This window comes from Polypterus senegalus, chromosome 14 (genome assembly GCF_016835505.1).
Source record: "Polypterus senegalus isolate Bchr_013 chromosome 14, ASM1683550v1, whole genome shotgun sequence".
NCBI lineage: Eukaryota > Metazoa > Chordata > Cladistia > Polypteriformes > Polypteridae > Polypterus > Polypterus senegalus.
The window spans coordinates 78,446,221-78,457,670 of NC_053167.1; positions in this window are offsets into that span (position 1 = coordinate 78,446,221).

The window sequence follows — 11,450 nt, forward strand, 5'->3', positions numbered from 1 at the left end:
TCCGGAGTTGATTCCATAAAGCTAATGGGACAGACTCTGACTCTCTCTGACCCTAAAATTGGATTAAGTAGCTAAAGGAAATGAAAGAATGTATAGATGTGTGATTGCTTAAAATATATATGATATGGACAGAGAAGAAAATACTAACAATAAAAATTACAAGTGCACAAAGAAATGATAAAGAGATTGCTCTGTGTACTAAACTAAATCATGTGCCTCATGTCTGACCATGCTTTTCAACATACTTCCTGCTTGATATTCTGACATTTCCTATCACCTAACATTTATAGGTAGGCATCGTCTTTCCTATCCCACAGCAATGCTAATGCAATGGTAAAAATGAACTGAAAAATCCCTACTGGCTGCATTTTAGTCTACACATTGTTACAGGCTACTAAGGCTACATTGAGACTGCAGTTATAAGTAACTCAATTTCGATTTTAGGCTCATATGAATTTTTTTTTTTGCTTTTCTGTTCAAATTATCTCTCAAGCAACTCAAATCCAATATGATTGTGTACCAATATCTTATTGCAAATCTGCAAAATTAATAAAAACAAATTTGTCATTTAGATTTGACCTAACAGACAACCAAAAGCACCAATTATATGCTGACTGCTGAAGTGCTGACTTCCAATACCTATAATCATAATCTAACAATGCTGCCCCATAAACCAAAAACATATGAAACATTTTTGTACCTGAAATAAATTAAAATTGAAGCATATTATCTTTATCTTATTATCGTGTTGTTCTTATTATTATTACTGGATTATTATCTATGTTGTAGACAATGTTTTTATTTTTTTTTTGTCTGCCAACCTTTATGATGAATAAGCAACCATATAAATAGTCTCTTCACATTTGCAGACACTCAATCATGGAGTCACTTTCTATTTTATCTTCACTTGATGAATTGTGTGTTATTCTGACCTGTTTAGGTTTTTTTTACTGTGTGCTTGACAGTATCTAGTCTAGTCTAGCCTGCTCCATTTACTTGTATTCTCATTTGATAGGTACACTGACTTTTGCTTCTCCATTGCCTCCATGTGTCTGCCAGTTGTCTAGCATTATATTTTTCTATTGCTACCTTTAACTAAACTATATTGCAGATGCTGTTCCTAGAAGTGATGAGTGGAAGATTTACTGTTCCTCAGCAAAAGACAGCACTGTCAGATGCCCAGTGGAGGTCGACCCTATATGTTTATCTGGTATGTATGGTGCAGTATGACATTGTTCTAGTGGTACAGCTCTTCCAGATATTCTTCTCCCAAGTAACCCGGCACTAAGCTTTTGAATCTTGTGCCTGCTGTATGTATAAACCATTAGAAAGACAGGTCACTCAGGCTTAAACATTGACTGCAACTGAATGTGGTGTACTATTTTTGTTCTCTAGACTGCAAACCCATAAGCTTGTCATAGCCTCCTTTTCTTCACAGCTTAAACACTATTGTTAGATTTATCCAGCATTTTACATCTGGACAGATAAAACCATGTAGTAAAACCTCTGATACATTTCTGAATTTACCAGTGCAAAGAGCTGAACATGTTAAATATATCTTCTCTTTTTTTGCTTCATGTTGGAAATTACTGAATTCCCAACCATTATTAGGAGAGTTGTGCAACAGACTGGGACAACCTGACTCAACAAGAAAAATGATCATTATACATTAGAAACTAAAATCTCATTCCATTTCACTGATTACCTAATGTTGTTTGTCTGAAAACTGGCTGACATATCTTAACAAGTGAAAGAAATAACTCATCTAGTCAGATCAGGTTAGTGTACTTCTCAAGACCTCAAAAGACTTAGCATCATTTTTATTTTGTTTATGTATTAGATTAGATTTGTTTGGTTCTAAGTCAAACAGAGGTAGCGCTGCCCAAACCTGGCAGATTTTACCAGCTAGTTTTAAAACACCTTTAAAAATGTTTAATTTTGTCTGTACAGTTCAGTGAACTGCCTTTGCAAAACATGACCATCAATCGCCTTATCTGGCCATGTTGGTCAAAAATTCTCTTAAATTTGCAAAATATGTAATTTTTGATAATCACAAGCAGGTGGCTTAGGACACCATACTGTCCCAACTGAATGCAGCACTTTTTTAACATTCCTATGTGACACTGCATTAGATTAGACAGAATCTAAAATTGATGGATGGCTGGAGCAAAGCCAGCTTATCAGCCCCTCACACTAAGGAATAAGATGGTTGATAGTTTTATCCAACATGCAGTCCTGAGTTCAGGTTTTACAACTGTGGTCCCAGTAGAGCCTATAGAATGGCTTAGCCTCTTCTGTGAATCCAGCCACACTAGAAGAAAAACACTGGCAGTTTGTGAAAAATATCACAAATACTGTCTTTAACAAAGCAAACCAATGCAGTGTAATTGCACATGGTAAGGTGAGAAGAGTGGTTAATCTGTGGTTAGCACTGCTGTTTTTGTTTCACTGATCTTAGTTTGATTTTTTAGCCGACCTACTGAATGTACAAGGTTTGTGCCCCATGTCTGTGTGGACTTTCCTTGGATACTCTGAGTTGTGTTTATCAGGAGATAAAATAAAAGTAGTGATGAAAAGTAACAAATTACATTTACTGTTGTTACAGTACTTGAGTAAATAATGTAAAGGAATTGTACTTTTAAAAGTACTTTTAAATTCAAATACTATTACTTTAAAAAGTACAATTATTTAATTACTTTGTCTATTTCATTACATTTTCAAAGTGACTTGTTACCAAGTACTATTGATTCACTATATTTTTGGGGTTGTAGGTCACGACATTGGAGCAAAAGTTATTTTAGTAAATGAAGCAGTGGCCATGCAGTTTTCTCTGGCACAGTAAGTGGATGGGTCCCAGTACAGCATGGTGTAATGTCTGATATATTATCGGAGAATTGAGTTTGTGCTGTAGAAACTCCTACCTTAAATGTAGAGTGATGTGCCTTTACACTTCTGCTGCACATGGAGATGTGCATGTAAATTGTATCTTAAAATGTGTGGCATTACCAGCATAACAGAACTCTTCTTCAAATTTACAAAACTCATGGAATTGAGTTCATTTTTAAACTTGCCGGATGTTCAAAATAATACGGAATACATGGTAAAAATCATAGTTGATGGTACTGAAAAATACTATAGTAAAATTCATATAACCATTCTTATAATTAGTGCTCAGTTTTCCAGAAGTCTAAGTTAGGTTAACAGACTGCTTCATTTTTAAAAAGATGTCCCCCTTAAGTACATAATACATATGTGAGGTGCATTTAGCATAAACATTACTTCCTAAATGTGTTTATTGTGAATTTCAAAGTTTGTAATGTTTAGCAGTTTTCTGCATAAGAATATGGGCACTTTCAAAAGTCTTGGTTTTAGAAAAAATTAACAATTGTGATGTCAAGTTTACAGTGCTTGAGTTCCCCACCTGTTCAAATTTTAGGAATTGTGCATATGAAGGGCTGCAAATAAATAAATAAACAAATAGATTCCTAAGAAGGTTAAACTCCACAAATACCAGATAGTATCCTGCCCCCTGTCCTAAAGGCATACATCACCCAGTTGTCATCAGTGTATACTACCATAACTGACATTTGTTTTTTAAGGACACCACAACTTTTTGTTTTCCAAAGAAATTTGGTGTTAAACTGTCTGAATGACTATTGGGCTATTATGTTAACCTCTGTGGCGATGAAGTGTCTGAAGGAACTGGTTAGAATCCACATTAGCAACAACATCCCTGCTACCCTGGATGCATTACAGTTTTCAAACTAGTGTAACAGAAAAACACCTATATCAGGATGCTGTCTTCAAAACCATGGAGCCTTCCAGCCTGGTTCTACAGCTCAGAGACCTTGGTCTGAGCAGCTCCATCTGTGGCTGGGTGTTTGACTTCCTAACAAATAGACCCAAATCAGTGAGGACTGGCAAAGTACCACCTCCATGCTGTTCACCAACATTGGCATTCGGAAAGGTTACTGCCTCAGCACACTGCTATACAGTCTATTCACCTTTGACTGCATGATCAAGTTCTTGGATAACAACACCGTGAACAGCCTCATCAGCGAAAATTATGAGGCTGCCTACAGGAGGGATATAAATGTCCTGACTGTATGGTGCTATACCAACGGCCTCTCCCCGAATGTCAATAAAACAAGGGAGATCATTGTTGTCTACAGAAAGAACAAAGACAATCAGTCCTCATCGATGGCTCCCCTGTCCACACAGTTTGAAACTTCAAGTTTCTGGGTGTCCTCATCACTGACTGCCCTTTGTGGTCTGTTACCACCACTTACATAATTAAAAAAAGCTCAGCAAAAGATCTTTCTACCTCCTGAAGAAGCTAAGGAGCTTTGGGGTTAGGAACTAAAACACTTGTGAAATTTTATCACTGCATCATTGAAAGTATCCTGACCGGATGCATCATGGTGTGGTTTGGTAACCTCACTTGCTAGGGTCACAAAGGACTGTTCATACAACTTCTAAAATAATTGGGGATGACCTTCCACAGCTTCATACCATCTATTCAACCAGATATCTGACAAAAGTTAAATTGATCATCTAGAATGACAGCAATCTATTTCATCCCCTGTTTTCATGCCTACTTTCTGGAAAACATTACTTGAGCCTCACCACTTGCTCCACCCATTTCAGGGACAGCTTCTTTCCCCAGGCCATAAGGTCAGGGAAATCCCAGTAACTTGATCCTACCTTCCCTGCACTGTGTACTATATACACCTGCTGGTTTATGTGTAATCGTACTGTATGCTACTTTTTTGCAGTCTTATTTATTTATTTTTATTTGATTATTTATTTATCTTCTGATACTCTTATTTATTTACACGTCATTGCAACTGTTGTACAAGAATTTCACTGTGCTCTTGTAGTATATGTGACAATAAAGATCTCTAATATCTAATCTAATAATTCCATTTTCCAACCCGCTGAATCCGAACACAGGGTCACGGGGGCCTGCTGGAGCCAATCCCAGCCAACACAGGGCACAAGGCAGGAACCAATCCTGGGCAGGGTGCCAACCCACCGCAGAATCTAATAATTACAATTTGAAATCAATAAAGCAGCTGTGTTGACTTAATAGTGCTGCTTCCTTGCAGCTCATGTAGGCTGGGTTAATTTCCCAGACCAATCACTATCTGTATATAGTTTGCATGATCCCCTCATGTCTGCATGGGTCTTTCTCTAGGTACTTTGGATTTCCTCCCATACTTGAAAAAGCACACAGTTTAATCAAATCGGCCATTCCATGTGAATACTTGTTCATATTCTATAGTGGAATGGCTCTGTTTCTAGAGTTTGTTCTTGCTTTGCATCCAGTGCTCCTCATGACATTGCAATAGACTAACCTGGTTTAGGAAATGGGTGAAATCCACTAAAGATACAAAGAAAAGTATTTCCCATCCAATTTTTCAAAAAAGCAAATGTTAAATGTGTTTCTACTTTTTCCCAATCACATTACACAGCTGCACATACTGCACTTTCTGGCACATTCAGGCAAGCATATTGGTTAGTTCCAGTCTGAATGTTGAGTAAATCTTACTTTTAAAGGTTACAGCAAATTCTTTGCAGATTTCTGGCATCAGCTTCCCTACAGAACTTTCTGACTCCAAGGTCAAGAATCTTAAAACAAAAAGCCTTCTTAAATTACAATGGGAAAAAGTGTGCTGCCGAAAGAATTTCACAGACCCAACTATAATCAGTAGAATGCTATTTCAGTCATTTCCATAAAGTAAATATTAAACTTTTACTACAAACTGCTAGTTATCTACAAATATATGTCATTACAACAAAAATAGCCATTACCTGATGCCATCTTCCTTATAGTTTGTTTAGATATCATACACAAATGATTCTGTAGCACAGTACTCATCAGCAGGGGTGGCATGTTGGCACAGTGGTTACTGCTGTTGTCTCACCATGCACAACAGCTTGAACCCCAGCCTGGATAATGTCTGTGTGGAATTTACATGTGAATATGCCCTTCAGTGTACTAGTTATTGATTTTCACCCAATGCTATAAGTATGTGTTTTGTTCCAACATGACCCTAAACTGGATTAGGCAAATCAAAAATGGACGCTTTAGCTATAAACTGCCACCATATAAATGACTGTGGCAAGCAAGTGAGAATATCCTTGTTGTAGATGGTAGCACATTCAAAGGCAGTCCCTAATTTGCACCCAAGACTGTGGCTTTGACTCTTCTCAAATGTAAAAGTAAATTAGGTGGGCTTAGAAGATGGATGAATATATAAATACATTTTGTCATGTTGTGTTAGTTGTGACCCTTTCTTGTGATCTTAAATGACTGATTTTAAACTTTTACATTTTTTGTAAAATTGTTCTTGAAGTTTCTGTCTAATATAGAAAGATATTAACTGTAACTAAAGTGACATGAAAGATGAAATTGTTAGTTTGGGCGATCTGTGGGTGATGTTTTCACATTCTCTCATTGTGTGAGCTTCCTCTTACTATTCACAAGTCATCTTATGCAATGATAGCTAGCTATTGTATGATCATCATGGGTGCCCCCCAGGGATGTGTGCCCTCCCCACTGCTCTTCTTCCTCTACACTAACGACTGCACCTTTAAGGACCCCTCTACCCAACTTATCAAATATGCGGATGACACAACCATCATTTGGCTCACCAGGGATGGTGACGAGTCTGCATATAGATGGGAGGTTAAACAGCCGGCCCTTTGGTGTAGTCATAACGATCTGGAGCTAAACACTCTCAAAATTGTGGAGATGACAGTGGATTTTAGAAGAGGTCCCACAATATTATCCCTCCTCTCCATACTTAATACTGCTGTGAAAGTTTTGAAGAACCTTAATGTACTTAGGATCTATAATCTCCCAGGACCTGAAATGGGAGACTAATGTAAGATCCTTAATAAAAAGGGCACAACAATGAATGTACTTCCTGCGATAGCTGAGGAAGTTCAACCTTCTTCAGGTGCTGCTGATTCAGTTTTACACAGCAGTCATTGAGTCTGTTCTCAGCTCATCCATAACAGTGTGGTTCAGATCAGTGACTAAACAGGAAAAAAACAGGCTTGATTGAACAGTCTGCAGAAAATATTATTGATGCCAGTCTGCCCACCTTACAGTACCTGTATTATTCCAGAGTCATGAATCGGGCTAGGAAAATCATTACCAACCCCTCAAACCCAAGCCACAACCTTTTTGAACTTCTTCCATCGGCTAGGTGTTATAGATTAATATATGTTACAACAAACAGATATAAGAATAGTTTTTTGCCACAGGCCAACCAGCTCACAAATGGTTAATATCAGGCCCCAGGCCTCCCAGGGTCTTGCAATGCTGTTCACATATTGTTAATACTTGTTAATACTTGCACTGAGTTGCACTCTGCACTTTGGATGCATATAAAGTGTTTTTTATAAGTGTTTTTTTTAATTAGCTGTTGTGTGTATATTGATTATGTACACTACAATTGGAGAGTCACTAAAACCGGAGTCAAATTCTTTGTATGCATGCATACATGGCCGATAAATCTAATTCTGAATCTGATAAGTTACCGCAGTGTGAGTGCATTTCTGGATTTGTTTTCGAGGCTTCAGCAATGGATTGTTGCCAGATCAATGCTGGGTTTCAGCCCGCAATCTTTTAATATAAAGATCTTAAGTAGTTCCATAAAACAAATGGATGAACGTAGAAGACTATGAAAGAAAGCATTTCCATTCATGTGCATATATTAATTTCATGATTGTATGGTTCTTAAGTATACAATCATATATTTTGCCAAAATCCTTTGCCAAAAATTGCAACAGACAGCTTGTTTTTCTGTAATGTCTGTTATCATTGAAAAATTAAGTTGAACAAGATTAATTTCAAGTGGTTATGCCATTACATGTACCTATTTAAAGATATGGCCTAAACTCCTGAACTTATGCCCGAGCAATTAAAAAACCAGAGCATACTGTGTGTCAGTTACCTAAAAATAATTGTATGAAATACAGAGTGGAGAAAATGTTTTTGAACTACCTTAACAAACATCTGTAATCCTGTATTAAATGGATGTAATATGTGACTTAATCCTGGTTGAACAGTGGTCATGCCTTAAATCTACAAAATTTACATTCAAACACTTGTTATTATTAGTTTGGACTTGACATATTCTCCTCGCTGTGTTTCAATTTAGACTGTAGTGAGGTGAGCAAGTCCCTCAGTGTCCTTCATCGTGTGCCTCATAAAGAATCACATCTTGTGTTACTCCCAGGATACAGTTGCCTGCTCCATTCCAAGCATGACTTTATAAATCCAGGACCATGATTGTGAATTAGCAAACGACAACCCAGATCTTGCCCAAATACAAATTTTTGTGGCCCCAGGAAAGGCCCAGAATCATGCATGGCAGGTGCAGAAGGGGACATTGCCCTCATAACCACACTGTGCCACCTCCTTAGTTTTGTACAAAAAGATTTTTTAATACTGCTCTTTCATTTACGTATCTTCCACCTTATGAACTCAGCACAGCATAAGATTTCATCCACCCAATCCACATTGACTCTATTTCAACTCAACAGCATGGAATACAAACACCAGGCTTTGAAGTTTAGAAAAAATCTTTTGTGATAATTTATTAAAATTCATGCATGATAACTTACTGGTAATTTTTTTTTCAGTTCCATTTTAAAATTGATGTGAATATTCCAAGTAAAGCACATTTATCTTGCATTAAAACTTATAAATACCGTTGTGACTCTGAAGTGTTAGGAAATATGCAGATGAGAATCTGCAGTGGGGGGAGCCATGAGTGATGGCACAGCAAGAAGCTACACTGAACAGCATTATATGCTGGACTAGAAAAGAATGAGAAGATGCATGGCACAATGATAAAAATTAACAAAGGAAGCTATTCACCAGTGCAGGCTTCAGTCCTTCACTGGGGTTCTCCTGAGGCCAACTGCAGTAGTCAGACTGGTTTCCCGTCACGAAAGAGCTTATAACGAGTCCTCCCAAGGGCCAATAACTGTTGCTTGTGTCTGTGTGTCAGTCCTTCCTCCTCCATTCCAGGGGGTTTTTTAGTACATTGAATTGACTAAAGGTTGTAAATGCTGGTGGAAATCAAAAATATGATCGTATTACTATATAATTAAGCAGAGGATACTAATATGTGATGAAATATCAATTAAGTACAGAATATGAATGATTGTATTATAGAAGATTTTAATATACAGTATATGGAGTAGCAATTTTTACTACAATTGTTTCTTTTGGGAGCACGCTCTGTTTACAGTGCGTTGCTGCACCCACCACACAATGAATCACCCAGATTGGGACCCGAGTGCAGTCGTGCAAAGGGTGACACCCGAGCACCACACTGGAACAGTGTGAGGTTTTTTATAGAGGCTAGAGTGCCAATCCTGCCACTAACCCCCAAGTTTTCCCTCTAAATTGGAGGACCTGCTTAGCATAAAAATTATAAGAAATAATCTTAAAAGAATTAATATGAGCTAATGGTAACATGCAGTATATAATGAAAAGAGAGATGCCAAGGACAGAACCCTGAGGCACCCCATAAAACAGTGAAGCACTGACTGATGTGGACTCACTCACATGAACTGAAAAACTCCTATAGGTTTAACAGCATGAAAACCAGGCTAAAGCTGAGCCAGTGATACCTACAGAGTGGGATAACCTATCAAAAAGGATCTTATGGTCAATAGTATCAAAACCTGAACTAAGATCAAGTAATACTAGTACAGAGCACTTGCCAGCGTCTGCAGCCATTAGTAAGTCATTTGAGATTTTCTTTTACGAGCCAACAACTAAACAAGTTTGCTTTTCTTGTTGATTGTCTGATAAAGATAAATGAATGGCTTTTAACCAACAACTTAAAGCTAAACTCTCAGAAAACAGAGCTTCTGATTTTTGCCATTCCTGATCTATACCTGGCAATAATCCAAAAGCTTTCATCACTTTCTAGCTTCAGTCAGTCTCTCAAAGCAACCTGGGTGTTGTTTTCGACCAGTCCCTGAATTCTAATGCCCATATGAGTCCCTTGAGAATTTTATCCAAGTTAAGGACTGTTGTCTCTAAGGCTGAGATGGAAATGCTTATTCATGCTTTTGTCTCATCACGCATTGATTTCTGTAACTCTCTTTTTACCTCTCTAAGTACTAGGGTGTTGTACAGTTTTAGCCATTATGAATGTACAGAAAAGTCAAGCAAAATGACACCTTTTATTGGCATATTGTAATCTTTTTAGATAGCCAATAAAAGTCATTTTGCTTGACTTTTCTCTACCTCTCTAAGCAAATCTGGTTTAACTCGCCTTCAGATCATTCAAAACACAACTGCCAGGATTTTAACACACTTCCATAAGTGGACTCACGTTTCTCCTATTTTATTCTCTTTGCATTGGCTATCTTTAGAATTCAGGATACTTTATAAAATTCTCCATACTTACTTGCAGAGCCCGGCATGGTCAGGCTCCTCAGAACATTGTGGATCTCTTTACACCATTACACCACTAGTCAAACACTAAGAACCAGCCAACAAGGCTGAAGACGCGTGAGGATCATGCATTTCAATCCGTTGCTCCCACACTGTGAAACGGTCTTCCTCCTGCACTGACATTGATGCAATTGGCTGAACAGTTTAAACCCCAGCTTAAGACTTACCTTTTTAGACAAGCCTTTGGGTAGTTTTTGTTAGTATATTTTTCCTTTATTTTATTTATAACTTCTTTGTTCTTTTATTTTATTGTGCAACACCTTGTGATGCCTGCCTGAGAGAAGCACTTTATAAATAAATTTTACTTACTTACTTCTTGCAAACAATTGGCCATTTCACATGTGTAAAATATATAATTTTCAGGCTAAATCAAGCACACATTCAAATAAGGGAACAAGGTATATTTATTTCGCAATCATCCGGTTTGTTGTTTATAGTACAGAGACAAGATTTTACTGGACAAAGCTTGTGGTGTGTTGGTGCGAAGGATTCTTTGTAATCCTGTCAGACAAGCATTTTTGCTGCTTAACATTTTAATTACTATTATTATTAGAGCTACAGGCTTTGTGACTAAATTGCTGAAAGCAATCACTTATTAGACTATAAAATATACCAGATGCAACTAGTCAGCTAAGCTGCCATGGTATTTACTGTAATTTAGAGGGCTTTGGAGTAGAAAAGAAATATTTAAACAAATCAAGGACAGTTTATAATCTGTATGTTAAAAATAGCATTGAAAGTATTAACAACATGTTGTTTCTAATTCTGCAAATGTTTATTGCAATATTTATTACTGTAAATGCAAAACGTCACCTCCTGGAAGCCACATTTAATAATGTTTCATTATCCTGAAAAAACGTTCATATTAGACATAGATACATTTTACAAATTTGCATAACACAAGAAACAACCCTGAACAGTTTATAGTTCCACATTGCATATTATACATTATTGCTCA